This window comes from Solea solea, chromosome 2 (genome assembly GCF_958295425.1).
Source record: "Solea solea chromosome 2, fSolSol10.1, whole genome shotgun sequence".
Taxonomy (NCBI): Eukaryota; Metazoa; Chordata; class Actinopteri; order Pleuronectiformes; family Soleidae; genus Solea; species Solea solea.
Window position 1 is genome coordinate 7,610,199 of NC_081135.1, and position 26,914 is coordinate 7,637,112.

General features: G+C 42.5%; 1 long non-coding RNA gene across 1 annotated transcript; it reads right to left on the bottom strand.

Annotated features, from left to right (window-relative positions):
• Positions 1-843: 843 nt before the first annotated feature.
• Positions 844-26,886, bottom strand: LOC131440769 (uncharacterized). Its single transcript, XR_009231461.1, has 4 exons — positions 26,739-26,886; positions 23,246-23,367; positions 16,085-16,179; positions 844-1,330 (listed from the first exon to the last, which is right to left on the bottom strand). It is a non-coding gene; the product is annotated as an uncharacterized LOC131440769 (long non-coding RNA).
• Between the last annotated feature and the right edge of the window lie 28 nt (positions 26,887-26,914).

Consider the following 26,914-nt stretch of genomic DNA (forward strand, 5'->3'; position numbering starts at 1 on the left):
AACAAAGTGACAAAATGTGTGATGCCCTATCTCTGAGAGGTGGAATATTCCTGAACATTGAAAGTAAATATTTTATTTAATCTTTCCGAAAATCATTCCTATTTTATCAAATGCACATGATATGAAAGTGAAAAGTGGAAGTAAAGTGGTAGAAGATAGCTGGATTAACATACATTCATGGAGTGAAGAGTATTTTTCACATTCTGTGACACTTCCACCAAACAGCCAGAAGATGGCAGAACAACATCAGGAAAGACCTAAAAACCCAACTAGCAGCACCATTTTTTTCTTCTTTTTTTTTTAAATCTTAAGTGCCAGACTCAGAGCTCATGTTGACCTTTACCCTCAGACCAAGCAACTTTAAAACCAATTTTAAATGTATAACGTCTGTCACAAGTCAGAATCCTAAACTAATGTCATTCTCTTAAATTAATTCTCTTATTTTAAGTCCACATTGTGTGCACTTAATACACCATTTTACTTCATTTGAATTAATTTATTTGACAATTGAGCTGTAAAGAAAACCCTGTTTGAGTCTTTATTCATTTTGGAATTAGGCTACATTTAAGGTTTTCTTACAAAGCAAAAAAAAAATGCTCAATGCATATTGCGATATATAATGTAGGTGCATTTAAAATGCTGTAACGTAGCACACTTTTATAGTAAAAACTGATTTTATAGACAATATACTTGAAGCTAATAATTTCCATATATTGTTTGACAAAAGTCTGGACTAGAAGAGTTAAGACTGTTATATCATGAGATGAGATTCATAATGTACCTGTGGTTGTGACTTTAGAGTGTCCATTTACTTTTGACCACAGTTTGCATTTATAAAGTTTAATTTCTCTCTTTCTCCTCACACACACTTCGTAGGACACTGCATTAGCTTCCTTTCCATTGTTCCAGTTGACGCCTGACCCCTATCTTAACCGCACCACATTATTCCTCAGAAATGAGTTTCTGTCCCAGTACCAGGTTTTGGTCTCCATGAGGACTGCTAGTTCCTGACAAGGTCAGTGTTTATGCCAGAAAACGTCCTGAAGAGGTGACACAGTATACACACCGCTGCACAATGCATTTGAATGCAAACACTTTCCATACCTGAAATCAATTAGTGCACAATTTGTACATTGTAAGCAAAGGATGAAAAGAATTCAACATGTTTAGGTCTTACAGAGCACACTGGTGATCAAAACGACATAATGTGTCATTACGCTAAGTGCTAGAGCAGCTGAGGCCCCAGCAACATGCGACGTATTATAAAACTAGAGAAAGCCCTCCAGAATCCACATCTGTATCATTTCTTTCTTGGACCAGAACCTCCATCCTAAACAACAACACAAAAAAAGCATCCTTATCAGTCCTTTGGTTTTTGAGTTACGCTCACAGACAAAGAGCCAAAAAACATAAGCTCCTTGGCAGAGGTAACAATAAACACAGTCATGCCACTAGTTTTCTATTTTTTAAAAAAAAAATTTTTTGGTGGTCATTTCACTGAGTTTCTGAAAAGAAAAACAGTTTTGAATGCATCCAGGCTCAGCAGGTGTGAGAAGAACACAAGGTTCAATCTGAGGAAGAACATTTATAGCAGCAAACTGTCGATATTGTTATTCACATAAGCTATGACACCTCGAACACATCAGTCAGCTGTTGCCGGGGAAATCTTGATGCTGTTTCCACAAATCAATTCCCTGTCCGACCTAAATATTTGTGGGAAAAACATGAAAGAGTCATAAGTGGCAAAAAAAACAACCTGATGAAATACTTTTTATACTCATTACTCTGAAGACACATCTAATAAGCGCAGTATTCCTGTGACGTCAACACAAATGCAACTTCCTTGATTTCAAACTCATGATGCATTTAAGGGTGTTTACTTCCAGCGCACATCTTTATCTTTATGTGCATATGTTTTTGGAATTCTGACCTCCTCTCCTCCCTGTAAATCTCCGCTCACTTTCACATGGACCAAACCTAACCGCGACAAATGCAAATGCTGTTGTTCATCGGAGTTTTAATTGTGCGTCCGTCCCACAGTTTTGCATATGTAATAAATGAAAAAAAAAAGACTTCTCTTTTCGCACTTGCACTTCTAAAATTCCAGCTCTTAGTTTCCGTTTCTGGCTCCAACAACTTTGTTCCATTTCTCATTCTCTGGCATAATTATAGCATTCTCCAATACTTGGGCATGCTGTAGAACCCCCCCCCCCCCTTTCTTTATTTCTTTTCTTCCTATTTTGTCTTTTTTGGTTTGGGTCTCATTAATAATTCACAGAAAGAGACTGGGAAATTTTAGTGCAATTTGCAGCTGCTGAATCCCAGTTATTGTTTTGCGGGGCATCGCACAGAGAGAGCAAACCTCAGACCAAGGCTTTGTAGCCCTGAATGTAATTTGGCTACGTCTCTTTGACAGGCCACACATCATTAGGGGGGTGAAGGAGAAGTGAGGTGGAGGTGGGGGGGGGGGGTTGATCTGTCCAACCAGTCACACACACTGTCCTCATCTGTCGCTCCAAACGCCCCGACGCTCTGTTTTCTTAATGCTCTGAGATGCTGTTTGTTCATATTTATGCCTCATAACTATCTATGTTTTATTCCGTTTGTTTACATTCGACCAGGCAGCCACTGAATTATTCAGGACGGGCCGAGCGGCCTCACCGAGACGACGTCGGGAAACTTTTTTTGGCTGCTTTTCTTTAAAAGAAAACAGACGCAACTTAAAAGACAAACAATGGCTTTGTCAAACGATGTTTAGTTGAGTCCAAACGGGTCACCTCAGTGATTAAGTTTAATACACAGCTGGATTCACACTGTTTTTGGTCACTTCATACTCCTGCAATGTAACACATGTGCAAGTCAAAGCTCAGTTAAAGCAGCGGACAGTCTTTGTTGAAACAATTCGCCGCCACTTCCACCTGGCGTTCATCTGAAAAGCCATTTCTGCTAAAGTAAACCAGGGTACAAGACTTCTCGTCAACCCTATACATGTATAGTCGATGCATTTTGGATTTGTGTTTGGTTGTTTTGATCCTGTACGTTCAGGACAAAAACAATGACATCATTTAAAAGGACACTGCACTGTACGTTTACATTCTCTCTTTGATTCTTCAGAATATATCATCCTGTGCCGTTTGCTAGTTTCTGATTTGCATGTACGTGTATGACTGTGTGTGCGTCCAGAGGATAGACCAGAAGCGCAAGATGGGGAAAGGAGAAGAAAACAAAGATAAAAAGTCTAAACCTCTCTTCCCCTCATTCTCTCCGTCTTTTGCCTGGTCTGACCTAGAGTATCTCATAACCGGAGAGTTTAGGGCTGTTAATGCTAGGTGACACAGCAATGTCCTGCAGTCCTTTCTTTCTTAATCCCTGGCATCTTCGGTAAAAGATCTCCAACAAGAAACTGCGCTCTTTTCTGGCATCAAGCTGCCGGAGGGAAGAGGAGATTGTCAGGGCGAATTTCTGCTGCTCGCCAGCCATTCCTCAGGAGGGTTGTTGGTGTGTGTATGTGTGGGGGGGTTAACCCCCCCTTTTTTTTGCTGGCGAGTTAGGTAAACTGAAGGGGAGGAGGGTAAGAAGGAAGAGAGGTGGCAGCTTTCCCCCATTGAGCACAATTCCACCTTAAGCTCTTTATTTGGAAATTACAGGAATGTTTCTCCTGTATTGCTCTTGTCACCTCGTCTCCAACATGGCCACACAACGAGCTAAAGAGAAACTCAGTGATGCGTTTCCTCCACCAAAGTGGAAGGAGGAGGAAGAAAGGGAGGAGGCAGAGGAGGAACACGGCCCGCAGGCTGGTGTTTCGTGTCATCCTCCGATAGTGGGTTTTGTTTGGCCGGAGGAGGTTTGTGCAACTGCAGGCTGGATGTGTGTCCAGTAATCTCTCCGACCTCGCTGCCCAGCCGCTGAGGAGGAAACACAGCGTGAGGTGGAGGCGCCGCCTGTTTCCTTCTCTCTGTCCACCACTGTGAAGCTGAGACACACTTGAATCCACGTCTTCTCGTCCAAATGGCAAATACAATCACAGCTTTCACTAAAGAAAATCACCTGCATCCAGGACAGTGTTGGAAACACACATAAACATTTACTGACATTAACAAACTGCCGCTTACCAACTCCAAACTTGTAGCTTTTAAACTTGAGCTCAGATTAAGGCGTTATAAAATAGAAACATAACTTTCCCTATATAATCTATTTCATTTCTTGTTCTTAACACAGTTAAGGTCAAGGGCCTTTCTGCATGGAGTTTGCATGTTCTCCCCGTGTGTGCGTGGGTTTTCTCTGAGTTCTCACATTGGTGTGAAATACTGTAAGCACCGTACCGTTACTCTGGTACCCCAGGGGAATGGAATCATTGGGGCCGGTTATGGTGGTACTATTCCTAATGGAAACACAAAAAAAATATGTACCATACTCAACCAAGACCGTAGTTCACTTGTATGGCCCTGTTACGGACTGGTGACCTGCCCAGGTTGTACCCCGCCTTTTGCCCTATGTCAGCTGGGATTGGCACCAGCAGCCCCGGCACCCTCATGTGGAGGATAAAGCCGTAGACGATGTATAAATGGAACAGTCATTTTTATTTATTTTTTTAACCAGGAACAGGACATGCTGTGTTTGTGACGTACAGTACGTGACAGATATAGATGCTGAAACTGAGAAGATTGTATAGTTTTTACTATTTACAAAAAAGAACAGTGCGTGAACAGTCTCATTAGTTAATGTGTGTGCCTAAAAGGAAAGAAAGAAGCGCCGCAGCCATAATGCGCCACGCGTATCACATGTGGTGAAACTGGCCCAAGGCAGTAATGCAACATTATGGATGCCAAATGCTCTAAAACAACAACAACTGTCCAGACTTAGCTTCGTATTACTAGACTATAGTGGTATTATATTTGAAAAATTGTGCTTCCCATCCTCAGTTTCCCCTGAGTTGAGGAATATCTTGCTTCTTTTCTTTGTTACGTGCCCACCAGTGACACTTGGTCCTGTTAGCGTGAGCGCAAGGATGGCGGACACTGTTTACATTCTGGGAATGAGCCCCCTATAGCAGGTTACTTTTGAGAAGAAGGGAAGTAGTAAAAGAAGTAAAAAATGTGTTACAAAGTTAGTTTTTACAGTGTACCTGCAGCTTACTTTCATTTAAAAAAAAAAAAATGTCAAAGCAAAATGTAAAGGGAGCTCCTCCACAGTGAGAACCATGAGGAGTAACTCGTCTTTGTGCAGCAGCAGATAAGGACAGGGTCAATCCCCCCCCATCTACAGGCGAGCCGGGGCATCCAGGAAACCCGGGTTTCCCCAATCAAAAGTTCCATTAACCTGGAGCACTGGGAGCTAATTGAGAGTGGGAGAGGGTGAGATATATCACTGTGTCATTTCGGCCCCAACGGCTCGCTAACGTGCCGGCGTCAGCAGACGTCATACGGTGACACGTCTGACATATTTGTAATTATCCGGGATAATAAGGAGCAGGATGTGGCGACAAAACAGCTGAGCGGAGGCTGATAGTTTCAGTTGGAAGTGAGCTTTTTTTTTTTTCAGGAAAAGACAAAGAACAGGAAGATTTCTCCAACCACTGATAACTGAGATCATGTTTTAAGCATTAGGAGATGCTTAAGTCGTGCCTTTTAGAACAAGTAGGCGGAAAAAGAGGAGCCACACATTTGCATGACTGTTTTTGAAGCTTTATGAATCTAAACTTCACACATGGTCTTTGGTTGGTGGAAGATCACCAGTTCATTATGTTGTGCACCGTTTTCTGATGGTTGTGTCTTTCTTATCTCCTCAAGAGGGTAAAAGATATTCTAATCTGTCACCCTAACAGCCTTAAGCCCTGGTACGGCGAGTGGGGCCAACTTTTGTTCTGCATAATCCCTTCACCCCAGCTAGGGGAGGTCATGTTTGTCAAAATGTGGCAATGTGAACACGAATTTTCTTTCCCCTCTCCTCCCTCCTTCTTCCATGGCTTAATTTAGAATTAAAAATGCATGCGATTTTGAACTTCAGATCTCCGGAGAGAGCCGTAAACAAGTATGAAATTAAGTGTCTTTTGAAATGCTGTGGCGTGGACGTGAATTGAATCGAGATGCTCACATTACTTGGTGTTGGCGGGCTTCAGGAGGGTGGGTGGTCAGAGAATCTCTACAATCCACAGAGATAATGAATGTTAGTCAGAGTTGAAATATTTCACTCTGGGCTACGGCAACAAGGCTTCATTCTTACAGGAAAAATCAATGGCACCGTCAACGACTACAACTGCTTTAAGTTCTGTGTACATGATTGTTTTCATTATCATATAATCACACGATCATATGATGACATTTTTATATCTTATTTTCTGGTAATACAACAACATTTCATGATTTATATCTAATTTGGCGTTTTCTGACTGTGGCAGTTTTAATCGTTGTTTTTTGCCTTGCTGGATTAAAGCCTTTCTTTTACAGATGATACAACCTAATTATACAGATGTTGACTCACTATGACTCTGTATGTAAGACTTCATTATCTTTATGTCACAGATATTTGGTGCTTTTAATCCTCCCCTTCAAGTTTGTAATTCCACACACTGAAACTCCGCTTCGCCAGGCTCTACATTCCCATGTCTTCCATCCCGCCGTCTGAGAAAGTGTCCTAATATTTACGCCTTTGTGTGATGTTTGCTGCTCTTCGTTCATTAACAGCCAGCAGCGATATTTGTCCCTCCTTAACAGCGGGTCATGCAGAGGTCAGGCAGCACCTTAAGTGCGGCACGGCATCCTATTCTCCCTCAGGCCACACAGAAAGACTTGTTAAGCAACGCTGCACTGCAATAGGTGATTAATGTTCTTTTACGTCCGATTTCTACACACTGAAGTTTCTCAAGCTTCTCTTGAGAAGGTAAGGGGACTAAAGCATTTTTTTCTGAAACAAAAACTCACATACGCCTATTTAACACTTTCAACAGCTGTTAAGTGCTTCTCTTAACCCTTGTTAGGGGGTGCACAGGCTTTCAGCGTCAGCGGTAGTATGTTTGTGCTCACACGGCAACCTCCCGCCATCAACACATGTCTCCAGCTGCGAGGAGCTGGAGGTCAGACTGCAGGACGCGCAGCATAATAGATTACACTGCATCGCAGGTATTCAGCTGTTACCTCACATCCAGAGCCACTTGCAGCTGCTTCAGCCATTAAATGCTCTCACATTCTTGGAAACTTAAAATCTGTACTTGGATGTGCTCGAGTAATTGTTTACAAGTGGGGTCTGAATGTCACTTGAACTGGAATGTGGTCTTTGTGGTCTGAGTTTACTGCAAAATCCACTCATTCTAAAAAATGGCAAAAATGGACTTGCAAATTTAATTCAATTAAAAAAACAAAACAATAATAATGATAAAAGCCTGAATTTTAAAACAGATAAATGACACTTTGATCCAGGGCAAGCTACGTTCAATGCTTTAAAGGGACTGTGAAGTAAGGACAAAAATAATGAGAAGTGATCAACACGTCCAGCACATGACCGGGCTGTAATCCTGAAGTGAGCAGAGATAAAAAGTAGTTGAATAATTCGCTGTTTGTACTAGTGTTAAGTTTGCCTTTAAAATAAACTACTACTGTTAAGGCCGGGAGACGGGGAGCGAGGAGCTGCAGCTCCGCACTCATCTATTGGGGTTGCAGACAGCTTGACCAGGGGAGCGACTCCCGGATGACTGATGGCGTGCGGCCGGAAACGAGCGCCGTTATCAGGCAGCATTATCCTCCAGCAGCCGATTCAGACAGGCCCAGATTTTTATCGAACTGTATTGGATTTAGTAATTTCCTTTTTCAAGACAAATGGATGGAGATACAATGAAGGGGAGGGGTGTTATTGTCTGCAACCCTGGGGTGATTATTGCTTATGATCCATTTAGTATTTCAGGGCTATCCCAGTGCTGGCTATTTATCTTAGTCTACCACGGCTTTTTCACCTTTCTGTTTAACACTTTGGAACTATAGAGGTTTTTTTTTTTTTTTTTACACTGTATAATATACTGTCCTGCTAGTAGTGTAGTGAAATGTTCTGTTACTCTTATTATTCTGCCAATTTTGTCGGGCTCGGTCAGGCAATACTAACACACCTGACTGAGGGAGCGTTTGTGAGTGTACAGCAGCAGAGCAGGTGGTGGGGTATTTCTGAGCAGCACAATTCATTTCTGTCATATTTCAACCCAGTTGCGGTCTAACTTTACTGGCTCAATGTTGCTTTTGCCTCCATCTGTCTTGATATGAAACAAACCACTTCCTGTGTGCAGCGCGGGAATGTCACCGGGCAACACGAGATCCAAACAATGCCATGCTGCGAAATGCAGAGAGTGTGATGTGCAGCCGACAGACTTAATCAGTGTTGTGTGAACTCATTCGACAACGGTTTGAGTGCAACAAACAAAAGCGACGCACTCCAGTTGTAACTCTGAAATCATCTACGCGGCGTACTGTGTTGTGCTTTTTTTTTTTGCACATTTTTATATAATACATACATAAAACAATAATTTACCTGAAAAGAAACATTATCCTGAAGCTAAACACGGCATTTTCAATCTCATGATCACTCACAGTGCACAGTGTACTCACAGTGCCATGAGGCAGTCTGGATGAGGCTTTTACCAAATGGCATATGTTGTTCTCCCACCTTTTTCCTCCTCCTCTCTCTCTCTCACTCTATGTGTGTGTGTGTGTGTGTTTGTGAACATGTGTGCACAAATCCCACGGCTGCGTACACACAGACGGTGGAAGCACCTTGTGTCGTTGAAAGCTGTGTCAGGTAATTTCACACTCTCACACGCGTGCAGTCATGTCGGCCTCCCTCGAGCGAACTCATTACCTGTCTCAGCCGCCGAGTGTGCAGGAGATGCACCTTCTGACACTGGTGTTAAACAAGCTACGCAGGTGGGGAGGGGTAGCGGGTTCTTTCATGAAAAGGGGGAGAGTCTGTCGTACTAAATGTGGCAGGGAAAAGCGACACTAATGTAAAGTGCACACTGAAACGGTTCATTCCTCTCCTGAGGGGATTTTTGGGGGGTTAAAAAAAAAAAGAAAGAAGAAAAATGAAAAGATCCACTGTGACAGACCTGGGTGTTCTCAAACCGAGGCTTACCCAGGCAGGCAGCTGCACACACCTTGTAGCAACACTGACGACGACACAACCAAGATCAGGGTCGAGGAGGGTCGAGGTTCACCTTCTGTCGGCTCGGGGAGAGAGCGGCGAGGGCAGAAACCGAGGGCCAAGGCCTCACCAGCTGTCTTGCTCCCTCTGTTTTTGCTCTCTGACAAACACCTCCCTCCACCAACCATCACCACCCCTACAACCTCCCTGTCGTGCAAGAGCTGTCGAGGGCGGAGGGTGGGGACTGGGGGGGGGGGACTGGACCTGCCAGCATGCATCTGGCTGACAGGCTACTGGGAAGGTGCACTGCGAGCGCACGTCACAATCAATAACTCCTGCTGTGAGCGATGGACCGCGGGGGGTAGACGCTCTTCGCCACCACACTGTGCATTTTTTTTGTACAGAGGGGAGGAGTGGCGGGGGTGGCGTTGACTTGTCACCTAACAACCCGCGCTCGCTCGGAGTGTTTGGGACTTTGTTTTGAAAAAATACATATGCGCCATGTGCAGGCATGCATGAAGAGCAAGATTTGGAGGTGCGATATGTGATGGGATAAAGTGAAGGTCAGTGTTTGAGCGGGGGCAGAGGGGTTGAGCGCACGTCGCTTTGCCTGTCCTGGAAGAGGGATTCCACCTCTGTGGTGGTGGTTTCTTACATTTTTTGAGAGTAGTTCTTTACCTGACAAAGGACAAAGGACAAAGGACGTACGGAGGATGGACACAAAGAAGCATCCATGAAAAGTTTCAGAAGTGAATTCTACTGCTCAAAAAAACCTGGTCGGATGGCATCAATGCTTCTTGCCCCTGATTGTCCCTGATCTGCTGCTGTATACACACTCAAACCCTCCCTCAGTCAGGGCTGATATTTGTGTGTCACAGAGCCCATTTTCAGATAAAGCTCTCGTTGCTCAGTGACGTCTAAATCTAGGAGAACCCTTTCCAGTATTCCGGCAAAACCTTATTATAACCTCTTTGAATTTCCTGAAATTGTTTGCTGTCCTCTGCGATTAATAAATAATAATCAGCCAGTGGCGATTAGTAAAAAAAATATAGCAGATTAATTGGCCAAAATGATTAATTGGTCCACCTCTAAATGAGTGAGGTAAGTAAGATTCATGACTGACCGATTGGTCACAGACTTCTTACCTCATGTAAACAGCTGCATGATGTTTTTATACGTAAATGCCTTTCAGTCAGCGAGGGTCTACTTGTGGGAAATGTTTGAGGTGTCGTAAAGGGGGGGTGGGGGGTGGGGGGGTGGAAGGCGGTGGGTGGGTGATCAATTGCCTTTGCGCTTACAGTCAACAGCCCCAGACTGGGACTCACACGCGGCTCAAAGATCCGTTACGATGCCTTCCCAGAAAAAGAGGGTGAGAACGAGCGCGCCGCCGCCGCCGAGACGAGGGATTCCTGGAACCTTCACGTAGCCGTAAACAGATATAACAAGCTGCCTCCATCGTAAGATGAGAGAATGTCAATGAGGCCTGACACTGAGACACCCGACCGCCAATCAATCGATAGCTGACATTACACCTTGGCCCGTCAAGCCTCTTCAGTCGCGTGTATTAAAGTTTTGCATTACCAATGAGGTCCTGCTGCCGCTGCTGGGCTTCCCCCTCCCCTCCACATCCTCCCCTGATAATTCATGTTTACCAGCCGTGCTTATATTTTGAAGGGTGATTATCCAGTCACGTCAAAACCGTAATGAAGCTCAATTCACTAGCAGCATTTAGTATTACAAATTTTTCCCTCTTTTTTTGGGGTTAATGAAATCTCATTTTTGGAGTGTGAGAAACTGCAGCTGATAAAAAAAAAAACACAATAAAAAGGCCATTTCTACAGCAGAGGTTCGATTCACTGAGATGGAGACGGTTGGTCATGGCTCGTGGACGCATCATGTCGCATTTAAGTCGACAGCGATCTCATCCTGAGGGTTTTCTAAGCGCTGACAGATTTTCCTAACTGGGCAAATTAACTGGCTTTGATACCTCGCTCATCTTCTCCTAAAGCCAATCAGAACATGTTTACCAGAGAGAGTTTGCGTGTGTGTGTGTGCATGTTTCCTATCTGGCCTCTGATGTGATGTGGACCCATCCAAGGCAGGAAGAAGAGGCTTGCCCGACAAGCAAATGAAGCGCTGAGCAATTATCAAAGCCACCTCTATTGATCTTTGCGCTCGTGCCAGGTCGACCAGCCAGGCGGCGGCTTTTTAAGTCACTTTCCCAGCTCCGGTTCATTATTGGGACCAGGCACCATGAAAAAGCATATCAGGGTGTCTGCTATTGGCTGCATTCGTCGGCTGTGGTTTTGTCACTGATTCTGGTCTGGTTCACAAACACAGAAAAGTGAGATTTAAGTGGATATAAGGATATATACAGGAAATAAACATGATTTACAATGTTTACTCTGTAAATATTATATATTCTGGTTAGTGACGCGCGGTGAGGTTCATGGCTGGTGAGGCTCTGACTCTTCAGAGTCAGATTTACAAATATATGAACCCAAAGAAGAAGAAATTTTAATATAATCTGTCTGACACTTGACTATCTGATATTGCTAACACTAACTCCACACTGACTGTGCAGAAGAACAGCAGCAAGTACTGTCTGCCTCACCTTCGGGCGCTGTTATGTCCCATCAACAACACTAAACATCTCACACACGTTCATTAAAGATGAATAAAGACTGTGGAAAGTCCCTGTGTGTCATAAACGTGTCTGCAAACATTATATTGGTGACAAACAGCGACAGGCGCGCATGCATCAACCCAGTGTGAGGGATAGGAAATGTGCAAATTCAGGGATTTTGATTTTTTATTGTACAGACAAGCGGATTTGTTTATTTTACATTATCCTTATACTCACTGTCTACACTGCATTTGATATTTGAATTATTATAATCTTGATATTCAAGTTTTATTTTTCTATAATATATTCACTCACAGATGCTAAATTGCTAATTTAATACAATTATTATTTATTACCTTTACTTATGATTGTGTTTGCTGCTGCAGCACTGTACATTTCCCTGTTGTGAGACTAATAAAGGACGGTCTTATCTTATTTTATGTGATCTGAGCTGATCTGATCTTGTCTGGCCTGGCCTGGTCTGGTCCTGTCTCTTCCTATCTGATCTGATCTGATCTTATTTTTAACACAACAGCAACAGATCAAGTTATGTTTAAGTTAAACTACAGTAGGAACGTGGCTATTACATTTATAATAACTGCATTTAAAAAGTAACTTATTTATAGCATTACTTTATGAGAAAAGTTACTTTTAGAGTAGTTTTGCACTATTGAAACTGATATTTAATGCTTGACGCAGTTTAATGTGATGCAAACTGAACATCTAGCTTTACAGCGTGTTGCCTGTGGTGTATTTAAGTCATATTTAAGGTTTACACATCACTTTATCCCCTGATATCGGACCAATACCGATACTGAGTATCATATCGGCTCATCCTTAAATGAAACTAAACTTAATGTTTTTTGACACAACATGTCAAAAAAGTAACTTCAACCTGTGTGTGGGATTAGGAGATATACATATTTACAAGTTAGATAATTAGTGAGGTCATAAAGAACCCTACAAATCTTAGAAAGGCACTATGTGTGTGTGGTTGTGTGAGAGTGAAAAATGTGCATGTGTTACTGGTCCATATGTACAATAAATTCTACAAATAGAAAGTGGAGGGTGATTCATTTGCACAGTTAGTGAATTTGTGTGTGTAGGTGAAGTTTGTTTTAGCATCACACACATTTTTATCCCAGTGGAAAAGTTGAAATCTGTGAAACGTGGAAACGAAATCCATCCAGGACGTGAGAGCTGCTCCCTCCGTGTGTGGACTTCTCCTTCACGGTCAGGCCCGTGCAATAAAACTCTGGCTCAGTCTCGCGCAGTACGCCACAGTCTCCCTTCCAAACACGTCGCTACACATTGTTCCGAAGCACTGTTTACCTTTCGGGCCCCGTCGCTCTTCATTTTTGCATCGCCACCTGTCACCGAGCTCTCATTTATAACACGAGCGGGTTCCTTGCCCTTCCAAACAATGCCAGAACTGAGAAACTTTCTGTTATATTTACACCAAAAAGAAATATAAATATTTGAACTAGCGTTTAATGGGGGGGGGGGGGGGGTTTGTACATTCCTTCATATCGTACATAACCTCAATTGTTACCTTGGATGAATCGCTGTGTTGTATTTACTTTGGGGTCTGTATGAGTGATATCCGCATCGATGCTGTTTGCCATATTAGTGAGCAAAGACCCGAGGCTCTCCAGCTGAACTATTGCGGCTGTGTACACAATTTAGATGAAAATCCTGTTTATATTGCAAAAGAGGTGTACTTTGTAAGCCTTTCCTCCATCCTGCTGTATATTTAATTGTGAAACATTTCCTGCTGCCCCTTTGTGGCCCGAGCTATGACGGCTTAATAAAAACTTGAATGCACCTCCAGGACATTTGGTACCACTTTCTGGTCAAGTGGACTTTATGAGGGGGATATGAGCAATTAAAAGAGACAACATTGGGTTAATTTTTCTAGTCAGTGTTTTTATAATATATCGTGTTTTACGGCTGTTTATCTCGAAGTGTTGACTTAATCACTGACAACAAATGTGATTTTGATTGACTTTCCTCTTGAATGTCTCTTCCCAGGTCAACTTTCTATTTTTTTGTTATGATTTAACACGTAAAAATGACATGCATCACCGGAGTCGCATTAAAACATCAGGCACTGATGACTCTTTTGTGGTGATAATCTGTGAAGTAGACCTTTTGACCTCTTAAATTGGAACAAGACAGGCCTGAAGTCCAGAAGTCATTCACAGTATCATACATACTGTATGGATATACATATATATCTATAATCTGAAATTATGTGCACAAATTACAACTGATAAGGCCTTTTCAGAGAGTGACACTTCATAAAACTGAATCTGAAGCCTTATTTTGAGCAGTAGCAATTGGTTTTGATAGTGATTGGCGGGGTAAATTAGAGCTTCCATGTAACATTAACCATATGACGGCGCTGCTGTGGATTTCCACTGTAACCCACTCTGGACTAAGAGATCTTTTGAAAAGAGGCAGTGTCAGATTATCATGGCCTGATCTGCGTGGACGTGTCCGCCCGCTGACGCTGTCAGCTGCGCGTGCAGACGAGCAGGACACACATGGTTTAGGAATGCACAGATGCCATGTGTTGTCCTTAATCTCCGAGTGGCTCGCGTCTCAATGGCATCCATATGCAACTTTAATTTTCAAGCACTTCAAAACTGCTGGGGGATAAAGATAGCTTTTGAAGATTGCTTTTCATGTTCCCTGCGTTCATCTGAGCGCCCAAGTGTGGCTGAGAGATCTGCACAGTTTTCTCTTTTGTGGCTTTTTAAATGAATGGGGGGGGGCGGGGAGATAGCTCAGAGTAAACTTGAAACGTCTGGAAACGGAGGCTTCAGAGGCAATTTCCTAGTATTGTCTCACACTAACGAGATAAACACATTCTGTCAATCAGAGCTTCTTGCAGAGGTGTCAGATTTCAACGATGAGCTAAATTACATGTGGTTACAGACACGGGTTGAAGGATTTTTTTTTTTTTTTACGCGTGGAGAACTTTATTCAAGTATTTAAACCCATCACTAACATGTTCATCTTTCTCTTAACTGCACTTTTCTCCCTTCACATAAAAAGGCCTCTAATAAACAACTACAACATCGATGTTATATGATCCCCTTTGTTAACAATTCGCTTTCAAGTTCCGACCAAATCAACTGGCATTGCACAGAGGGCCAGTCCTTAAAGGATATGGAGCTTTCAAATGGCACCTAAGTGGTGTATCGCATAACCACCGTGCCTTTTTTTATGGATTAATAGTTTATTCCTTTTGCTGGAGCCACACCAAAGCGGCTTGGCCCTCTGTAAAATATACTGCTTTTGGTGAATTATGAGTGTGGCCTTCATCCAAGTGCCTGTGGCCTTCCTGTTTATTTGTACAGCGGCGCAGGTCGGCAGCGAGGTGGGGTCCGATGGATCCAGCTGAGCGTGTGTAAACACTCATCCTGGGAGCAGCGGTGAAAGTGGCTATTTTTCTCCAGCCAGGGGATTTTTTTTTTTACTGCCCATTGTTTTTAACACAGAATCGACCTCTTAAAAACATTGGACACTCTCATGGCTCTCCTGTGGCCCAAAGAGTGCTTTGTATATGCCTATTGACAAAATATTTCTGTGTTATGGCATGTGTACTGCGACTCATATAAACTGGAAAAGAAACATGTGTGTGCTGGTGGGAATATCTCGCCCGTTTCATGCAAGTGCTCCCTGGAAACCTCTCTGGATAAGCTGCCTTAAAAAACACGGACGGAAAAACAATGACGACCTGTGTTTTCCTTAACTGAAAATCTCAGACTAACACAGCTCAAGCGTCACCTTTCGTCTAAACCTACAGCACGGTTGTGACATGTTCTCGCCGTTTCACCATGGTGCAACTTTGAAAGCTTGAAACGACTCGAACAGATTAAGAAAGGAAAATCACAACGACATTTTATGCATATTTAAAGATGGATGCATGAAGAACAGTTGAAGAACAAATTTGTGAGGAAACGTGAAGGTAAGTGACATTTGGAAGTGGATTTGTGGCTGTCACATCATACAGTATATATAATATCATAGAAAAAAAACACTAATGGCACAGTAAAAGCTATAGGTCCTAATGGTATTTTATGCTTGAAATTCAAAAATGAATACTTACTATATACTTACTAATACTGAAAAATCTAAATAGCTTCGAAAAACTGATGATTTCTGCAGAAATTTTACAGAAATGAATTAAAATTCGTACTATCCTTAACCCCCTAATTGCAGACTTATCAAAATGGAGGTGAGATGGAAACTACCGCCGTACACAAACCTGCTAATCACGTCAGTTTACCCCCGCAGCTTAATGACGGCGCCATTTTCAGCAAGACTTACAGTGCGTGTGTGTGTCTCGGAGATGCAGCACGATGCAGGTCTTTCAAAGGCGACGTGTCCGGGCATCGTTTTCCATGTGGAGTTTGGCCGCTCATCTGCTGTGACATGAGAGAGATGATGATGATGATGGCGGTCGTTATGAGAACAGAGGTTGGGGGACAAGCAGGAGAAATAAACATCTGTAGGGTGGTGGTTGAAAGAGGAGGGAGGGAGGAACATGCAGCAAATTTGAGTGTTGCCACTATGGGAAAGCTTCTCCGGGCTGCCCGTGCACTTTGACACCGGTAGCCGAGTCCCGGAGGCCTTGACCATTTGTTGCTGCTAAGGGGGATTGGGAGCAACATCCAAGCCAGGGGTCAGGGGTTAGATACATGTCCTTAAAGCAAACTGTAACCTACTTTCACCCACCAAACATTACACGCAGACACATGTACGAACACGGCACAGCCAGTGTCAGTTAGACATGCAAAGGCAAAAGGCCACAAGAGAGAAGAGGTGGTTTACCAAACTTTGGGGCATTAACTAAAGGGCCTCAGAGTTGCCAGAGTGCCAATGGTTTCAGTGTGGGTGGTTAAAATCCCTTAGCCCTGCAGCGCTGGTGTCAGCTACGCACCAGCCGTGCAGTGTATTGAGTATACATTTCGCACACCTACGCCTATACGTCCCAAAGCGACCTCCAAAACACACAATTTCTGATCCGCTAGAATGTTAGTCAAAAAGCTTCTAATAAACGATTAAAGATACCTCATTAAAGGTGGAGGAATAAAGTGCACGAGCCAAAGACGGAACTGTCTGAAAAGTAAATAAAAGTAAGTTAAAGTGATCATGCATTCATAAAAACATACTAGTATATTGCCAATAAATCCAACTAAATGTTAGGCAGTGGAAGATTTGTGCTTATAAAGATATTATTTTGCATAACGTATCACGTTTAAGAGGCCAACACATGTTCTGTGAGGTGACATCTTTCTTTGAATGGAAAGACACGTGTGTAGAAGGTGGTATTCTGAATTTTTCTTTATATACTTAGCGGTATATAAAGAAAAGTTACAGTCCAAACATGAGGCCATGCAACACTGACCTTACCGGTCTCTATAAAATGTTATAGAATGTAAGACATTCAACATAATTTAGGATGCAATATGATTCCCATTGTTCTCGCTGGGTTTTGCGTGCATCCTGGTTGTTCCCACACATGCAGCCGAGCCTCCAGCTAACCTAAGAGCAGTGATGTGGCCAAGCAACCTCCCCACCATTCAACATGAACACACACACGCAGACACGGCTGCCTGTAGCACCGACAACATCTGCTCCACTCAGGATCATCCTGCTCGTCTTCGCTCAACAACTCACTGAGAGTTTGAAGTTTGACTCTGAGGCGCAGTCGAGATCTTATAGGGTTTGAAGTCGAGAGCCATGGCACCGCCGAGTACCCGCAAAGCATTTCTGTCCCCCGAAACAAGGCAACGAAATCGTCAAGTATCTGCCAGATCAAGCAGAAGGAAGGAAATACACAGAAAAAGCTCCAGGGGGTAAAACTTGTTTCTTTTTGTAGATGGTGAGGATCAGATGGGCATCAGTGATCAAATTAAAATTGATGCCGTTAAGAAACCCCCCTTCAAACTCGATCATACCCTTCACACCGGTGAAAACATGTCAGTACGGATTAAAAATAAGATGGAAAACCGCAAATATCTTCCAGTTTCGCTACGTACACCACAAACGAAGAAGTGAGAAGGGTCAACTCAAGGAGAAAGAGAAGGGAAATGCCTTAAATAATGGAATTAAAATACTCACTAAATGCGGTGACATAAGAGAGATGGCGACGATGACGATGGTGGTCATTATGAGAACAGAGTCTGAGCAGGAGAAACAAACAGAGAAGCCAGGAAGTTTAATAATCCAATTCAAGACACGGATGTTGGAGTCAGTTAGGGCAAAGGTATCCAGAAAGACAAAGGGTAAAAAGAGAAACTAAATGCATAAGGGAGGTTGGTAACTGAAACACAGTGGGACAGATCCAGCAATAATCACAATTGCAAACCCATCCACATAAATAAATCCAAAGAACACACACAAAACTAAGCTGGAAAACACAAATCACAAATCTCAAAGTCCAAATAGGAACAAAAAGGTCTCCCAAAGTGGCAAATCATGACAGAGCTGGAGTGCCTGATCAAATTCTGCTCTGCGTTAGGTTATTAAACCAGGATCTACAAGGCTTTGTGATTTGTAAATAAATTGGCTTCAGCTCATTCCAAAAACTGGACATATTTGCATGGATCCTGTCACAACTCATGCAGCTGCACCGTGTGGGATTCCTTCTTTATATACAGATGGAGACACATGGCAAAACAAGCCACGGTTATAAAAGTTGAAGGGTGTTTTATGCATGAAATTTCATGACGCAGACGTAGAGGGGTCTGCTGGCAGCTTTCTGGCACGGCGGGAAGCCAAGTGAGGAGAAGATAAGGGTTGTGTGGAGCAGCAGGAGAACATCAGTTGGGGGAGAAACAGTTGAACAGTAACCACAGGACGCACCGCTGGAGACAAACATTTCATCAGAAAAGTTCTATGAAAACAGGCTGGAGCTAACTCGCGTGCTCTGGCGAACACACCCCGCCCTCAGTTTGCCTTTGCCTCGCCTTGACGCCGCGAGCTGGTAAATATGTGTTTTCCTCCGCAGTGATTGGAGATGGCTTTCACCGCCCGGAATAAATCATTGTCGCTTCTGAGAAAACAAATACAAATCTGTTGCTCAGTTTATTGACAATGTAGAGAGACGGGAGAATAAATAAGGAGGGAGAGGGCAGAAATGAAGGCGGCTGCCCAACCACGACGCCTGCTTAAGACCTCATTGCTTCCGAGTGCTACTTTACTGTCGCCGTATTTTGACTGAAATCTTAATGCAATGAGGATTAAAGGGATTACAACATAATCTTGAATAATCCAAAGTGCCAAGGACGGAGGAGCGCGTGTAATAACGGCGTAAAACCCGTCCGGAGGTCTGACAACATTGTCAGTCATGGCGAGGATTAAATATTTGCGGGAAAAACTTTCGACTAATGCCCGCAAACCATCGCGGGGGGAAAAAAGCAAAGGGGCCAGAAGGCAATTTAGTAATTTAAGAGACATATAGCACCTCTGTAAGTGCTGGCCAGCCTGCTGCCAGGACAAAGCCCAGGCAGATGAGGGGGGAGACGGCCTTTTTAAGCAGATTTACTCCTCTAATTTTTGTTTTTGATCAATGCTCGGGCAGGTTCATTACACATGTAAAGCACGGGGGAGGTTTGAGGAATGAAAATGTTCTCACAACCAAGAATCAATTCTTATTACGTTTACTGAAATGCCATCAACATGTCCATTAGCCTCTCCATTCATTTATATATTTTTTTCCCCCTCACGAGCTTGTATATTTTAAGGATTATGTAAAGCATCAGCAGAAATTATCTTTTGCGCTAAATAACCCACATTCATCGACGCGAACCTGCCTTTAATTACAACCCTTCACTCACTAACAGTAATGTTAAAATCTGTGTGGGAGGCACATAAGAGGGATTTGACGCCGACCTTCCCTGGATCCTCCCTGAAATTCATGCCAGTTGATTGAAGTCCTATTGACGCTTAACTCCTCTCTAACAAACCAAAGCCTTAATTTAAGTCAATAAATATAAATTGAGTGCGAGAAAAGCTTTTAGAAACAGAATCTACATTAAGTTGAGAGGAATTTGTCTCCGCGAGGGGGAAAAAGGCAAGAGGCACCGACGAATAAAACAGCGACAACACAAAGAGACCTGACAGCAAAAAAAAAAAAAACGACACTGTACAGGACTCATGTAGCATATATATGACAAATCTGCTTTATATTGAATATTCAATCACTGGGTGCATTCAGGCAGTGACACACTGTGGCTGATGCTGTCACACGAGAGGAGGAACGAGGGTTTGTGCAGAATCAAGTCATTTTCTCAGTGTTGTCACATGAAAACATGGTTAAAAATAATAGGGAACTTGAAAAAAATCATCTTAATTTGCACATAATAGAGATTTACTGCTGGATAAATTCTATATGTTCTATGTTGAGCAACTGTGGCATGATTATCTAACTATTTATAGTGAATTTATATCATGATTGTGCTCTGATCTGAAGGACATCCCATTGCAAAACATGTGGAGCGTTTTTGTCGTGCCAGCATTTTGTTTTTATTTGTAAATTGGCAGATCTAATTTCAACCAGACGGACAAACATCAAGTTATCCCAGTCCAAATGTGGATTAATAAAGTCAGAAAGGGCTTGATATAACTCACATTTGAATAATGACTTCAAAAGTTTTGTCTCATCTGCTGCACATTCAACTCTGTGCGATTCTAAGACATGCATATGATTGACAATCACAAGTCCATGCATTTCACTGCAGTTAAATTTAAATAACATTAAAATAAGACATTGAAAATTTAAATTTGACCTCTAAAACGTCACCTTTTAAAAACCGAAAGAAAAAAAAAACAACAACGGGAAGGTCACAGAGATCAAGCGATGTGAGTGGGCTTTCTAAAGGATGAAACATTTCACTTGTAAAATACACGGCAGTTGTCCGTCGACCACACATTTGGCCTTTCTGGTCCTTACTCTCTGTCAGGGAGTGCTTGCTCTCTGCTCGGCTGTGCTCGGTCAAAACACTTGACCCCCGAGTCCTACTGCTGACGACTGGCCGGCTTCCAGTTTGAATAAACGGTCAGAGATAAAAAAAAAAAAAAGTACATTTATAAGATGATTTGATGCCTTTGAATGCATTAATTTGACTTACGAGGAGAACTCAATGAGCCAAGTTCATCCTCGAATTTCAAAAACACTGCAGTAGTTTAGCTGCATGAAACACTGCTGTTTTGCAAAACTCCACCAACTAATTTCCCTCTTCATTTTTCAACAATAACCATAATTAGTAAATAATAAAGCAGTGTAATGATTGAAAAAGAGAGATAATTATACTGTATGGCCATTACAGCATTGCTAAAACAACAAAACTAATGGCGGCACACACTACTATGTGTAAATATAATTAAATTACGTATAAATTATGAATTAACTGAGGTTAAAAAGACTAATAATCTAATTTGTTGTAATGCTGATGAAGGCTGGGTGTAATGTAAACAAGAATAAAGACTTTCCCTTTAAAATATGCTGGTTCACTAAGTGAAATCAGACATCTCCTCTGTAATCTCACCCGCAGTGCTGCCACCCAGTGCAGGCTGCCGTCAACAGCAGCCGTCACTCAGCGGCCGCTCACTTCCTGTCAAGGAAACAGATCCAATCCTGGACATGTGTTTCAGTGAGCAACAAGAAGGTTGTTTTATAAGCAGCCACTTTACACCAACTCCTCATTTCTCTGAGAAAAAAAGGAGGGGAAAAAGCTGCCAGGCGGTACAGACAGTTTATTTTTTCTGCCCATAAGCCATAATGAGGTTGTGCCCTGGGGAATCAGTCGAGCGGAATGTTATTAATGCCTCAAAAAAGGAAAAATCCTCGGCACCTTTGGCGGCCGTGTCATAAAGGCAGGAAAAGACTGTCAAACAATTAAAGTGAAGTGAATTCCCTGAGATCGAGAGGGAAACAGAAGAGAAAGAGAGGGAGAGGGAGGGGGGAAAAAAGTGAGTGGACTGGCCTGGAAACGTGTGGAGAAAACAGTTTCTTTTCGGATGTGGAGGAGAAGCGGTGAGCTCAGCTTTAGTTTAATCAGCGGCGTGAAAGCCATCTAAAGACCTGGATGTTTTTTTTCTGACTGTGAGAGCACGAGAGCCGAGTTTAGATCAAACAGTGTGAGGGGTCATTACTGAACATTTAACCCTGCATTTAACTGTCTCTAATCAGATGGACCTAAAAACCAGCACAGGACTACACATTTCCTACTGAGAGTGAGGTTTTCACTGATGTTAATCAAAGTCTGGCACTAATCTAAAAATATCCAAATGTGTTTGTTTTTTACCTGATTAAGAGCATTTTTTCCCAAGAAGTGAGCAAGAAAATAACAATGTATTCACGGTTGTATTCCAGTTGTTTACTTCCTCCTATCAGTGTGTCTTTCCTTAGTTCTATCTATATTATGCAAATGAAGCAATGGGAACAAAAGACATGTGAAGGAAAAAGAAGCAGCAGCAGATACACTGCAGTTACTTCTCTACAAATGCGTTATCTTCATTTGCCATTGATTACTACAGCAATTGTCCTGGAGAAGATCGACTGAGTGCCGCCATCACTTCTGCCATATTTGAAGAGATGACAAGTATCTTCATAGGAACTGTGCCGAGAAGTGCTCCATCAAATGACAATGATTCCACACCTGTGGAAGAAAGGCATCCCGGTCTGTAGCTGGCAACGCCAAGTCTCCGTCACTGTGGCTCCAATGCTGCAAACGTGTCCTACAGCTGTCTTTCTGCACCTCTGAAGTTCATGCTTGATCAGAGAGTACGGCAGACTGAGGGGCTTCTGAACGCAAGGAACCGCCTCAGCTGTTCAGCAGATAAAGAGATGGATTCCTTAGAACAGGAGATGTGCATTCGAAGATTGTTGGCTAGCCACCCCTAGAGGTGCACAATGACACCCATTCTTCTGGTGGATGATGAAGAAATGGGCGTCGTGCCACAAGCCAAGATCTTGCCTGATGTAAAATCTTGGCAAGATATAAGCAGGGTTGTCCAACTTCCTCTCGAAGAAAGTCTTATCATGGATGTTGCTTGAAATCCAGTTATAAATGTGATTTCTCTTTTTTTTTTGTTATTTCAGGGGATTTTTTTCCACCTGAGAAATCCATGTACATTTTTACCAAAAGGTCAGACATGCAATGTTTTACTCTTGGGATGGACACTGTGGTCACATTTCATTTTTCCTTCGGTGAAACACTGGCAGCAGAAATCCAATTTTCTCAGCCCGTTCCCTGCAGGCTAGTGTCAGTGCTGCAGAGTCACACTACAAAGGTGTGCGACACATTTTCATCTTCATTCAAACTAACCCCGGTGACTTGGATTTAATTTGCTTAGTTACATCCTCCCGACACGGCCTCCATTGTTCCCCCCCTCATGTGTCAAGCCGACTTCCTCAACGGAAGATGATGCCCCCCATGTGTTGAGACCTTGTGAGCACTGCACCTCATTGTCTGTCCTCACCTTTATGTCTTTGTGTCTTCATGAAGTGTCACGTTGGCAGGCCGCTCAGACGTGACACGCATCTGCTTGACAGGGGAAACACTGCTCGACAAATGCTGTTCCCACAGGAAGTCAGGAGGGGGCTGTAAGGGAAGCATATCAAACGTGGGGAGGTGAGGGCCTGTGACATTTCCACCAGACTGAACTGCAGCTGGTGGGAAGAAAAAAATTCTCTTACACATATTTTATGTTGAATTGTCAAAAAAAACTCAACAGACTCAATTGTGTATAAAACATGTATGACTTCACTTCACATTAACTTCACTTGATTTACTGTCATTTTAATACTGATGGAAACCAGTGTTGTAATGTAACAAAGTACAAGTACTTTGTTACTGTACATAAGTAGAATTTTCACATATCTGTACTTTACTTCGTTATTTATATTTCTGACAACTTTTACTCCAATACATTTCCCTTAACCATCTTCGTTACTACAAAAAAAAAGTTGAGTTGGTGACGTAACGCCTGTTTGTTGTCGCTAGTTGTTTTTAGTGGCACCAGCTTTTAGCTGCAGATTTGGACATAAAACACACCAGCGGCTCGTTGTTTACCGCGTCCGACACTGAAGCTCCACAGACTCCAAAAGTTTAAAAAAAAAACAAGCAGACACAGGGAGGTTGAGCGAGAGAGAGCTTGTCACCATTCATGACAGAAGGTTCATTTTAATGTTGTTTAAGTTGTTCACCTGTACCTATTATGCTTTTATTGTTAAGAAGCCACAATAAATGTCATATTCAAAATTGTAATTGCTCACTTTTGTTTAAATACCTTTACTTCTAATACTTAAGCACATTTTATATCAGAAAATTACTTTTGACACTTAAGTACAGTAAATGTCAAGACTTTTACTCAAGTAATATTCTTAAAGGTGACTTTAACTTCTACCAATGTCATTTTCTGGTAAGATACAAGACCTCATCTCAGTTTAAAAGGAAACCAACTGATCGGATGTGGTAAAAACTGAAAGACTGGGAACACAAGTTGGGAAAGGCAAACTAGGCCAAAGACAAAACACTTTCCAATGAAGTAAATTTCATCCTGACCACAGCGTTTTTTGTTTTCAGGATCTGTACTGGGGCCTCGCTCGTCACACCCTTCAACTCTGATAAGTTGACAATCTCCTCATTAATTTGAACAGTGCAGCCGGGTTTGAAACACAAGAACCCTTCAGCCATTTCCCTAATGGTCTACGAGCTGGCTGACCCAAGCGCAGCCGAGCACTCACCTACGTGGTGCAGCCGGGATGCTGTTAGAGGTCCTTTCACTGCAAGTTGAGCAGCCATGATGGCTAACCACCACACCAGAGGCCCCTTTGTTTTTCCTCTTTTCTCACCCCAACACTTTACAAACAGCTAAGCCTGTCACAGTCCAGCATCAAGGTTCACTGGTCTGTCAACATTTAGCAGCAGATAAAGACAAAGAGGGGAGAATTCTCAGCCCTGGAGAGCACATCGCTCCATCTGAGTGTGTGTTTCAGGGAGAAAGTGTGTGTGGGTGTGAAAGGATACAGGACGAGTACTTATGTGTCTTTTCTCAGTGACAGCAGCCAAACAGAAAACACTCATGCGGGGAGGAAGACGGCGAGTACATTAGAGCCCCCAATCACCTCCCCGCCCACCCGCCGATGAGAAGTGACGATGGGAAGCTCTGACAAATAGGACGGGATCTCACTTCCCCAGGGCTCAAACTGAGCTGCATCTTGTTCTTTGGCCTGTGGGCCTTTCACTCGATCTAGAGGAGACGAGGGCTATCACAAGCTTCGCCAGCTTAGATGTGTCTGAGACGTGAAGCTGCGGCAACAATTTGGGACTGGGCTCTGCGGCGCCCATTGAGGGCGCCCCGGCTAACAAACAACTGGGGGATTTGGACAGCACAAAACAAGCCGCTGCGCTTTGAAACAGTCAGGGTGTGAGGGAACAGCATTGAGGGGGATTTTCATTTGTTTCCATCTAATTATCCACATGCAATAATGTATAGTATTATATTTTGCTTTGACTGTTTGCACAGAAATTAGACTGCTAATTTTAATACTATACCATCAAATGCTACACTATGTTTAAGTAATGAACACTGAGACCACACCCTCTGTTTCTGCATTGCCTGACTCCACCTGACAGCTCAATTAACCCTTTAACAACGAGCACACGCAGACGACACGTTTGCGCGAGTGCACTTTGCATTACCGTAATTACGCAACGGTTTGTGTTATCGGAAACAGTTTCTGGAAGCTGAGAAGTTACACGTTAAGGCCAACCTGTGGCTATAACGCTTAATTTCACTCATGCTGCTGCAGGAAGATGGCGAATCAGCATGCTTGTCGCCAGAAAGGGAAAAAATGGGAAAAAATCCTGTACAAAGTTTCCATTTTTTGGCTTGTTTTTGCATATTGAGACAAAAACTCAACAAATGTTATTTTAAACATGTTTTATACTGTTCACATTTCAAATTTAACACACAAAATCTGGTGTTTGTGTACAACTACAGTGTTTTTTTCAAAAATAAAACTTAATTTTTCTTCATTTTAACTGTAGGATATTGAAAGTTATTCTGGAAAAAGGGGCAAAAGTCAAGATACAACTGCCTTGATGATGCAAAATAAATCAAAAACAGATAAATACATTTAACATTACGTAAATAATAATGTTGACAACTGTAGGTAAAACACCAAACAAGCTTATGCATATGTAATGTAATGTAATGTTGAATGTAATAATGTGATAAATAAGACTAAATGTCTTTATTATATTCTTTCTATATTCTATATCACCTCGCTGGCAGCTGTGCCTCATCTGCACACGCTCTGTTTAAAAGGAGGTGAGGTTGTGGACCATGTTTTTATCATAACTTGATATTAAGTGGTGGGCCGCATGTAATCAATTGTGGGCCGCATGTGGCCCCGCGAACCACCAGTATGACACCTCTGATCTAGAGCCAGCTGTCAATTCTATGTAAGCCATACTATTTTCACTCCATCATATCAATAGCCAACACTTTATTTTAGGACTTGTAACCTATTAATAACTAGAAGAAGGCAACTAGTCTACGTAATCCATCATGTATTAGCTTCTGTTAAAATAAAAATAACAAAATACGTTACAGTTAAAAATGCCAGCGTGCTTCATATAAGGGATTCATAAGTGTTTACGGATGTTAAAGTAAGGCTGCATGACTTTCATGACAGTGTGGAAGTAAAAGCTTTGCATTTTACAACAGTGAAAATTCATTAAATTGTTATGGTTGACTTCCCGAGTGAGAAGTGCAAAACTAGAAAACTAGCAGGACTATTTTAGCAACAAAAACAAAACCAACTTCAATCTTTAATCTCTATTAAAGGCGTCTGTAAATGTGCATCATCCCCATATAATAATATATGGCTTTTGATCAATTTGAGGAAGATATTTTGTTTCCTAAATGTCATCTAGTGTCACAATAAAACTCTTTACACACTTACACATGATCTAAGTCGTCTCCCCGATCATCTTCTGGTTTCCACATATGTGTCACCTGTCGGTGCAATTGCAGTTATCCACCTCCCGTCATTACTGGTTTGCTGCGTTGTCACGGTTGCGTTTGTGTCCCCCTGCAGCAGCAAAGACAAAGCAGAGGAAAATCATTAGCTGTGGTTAT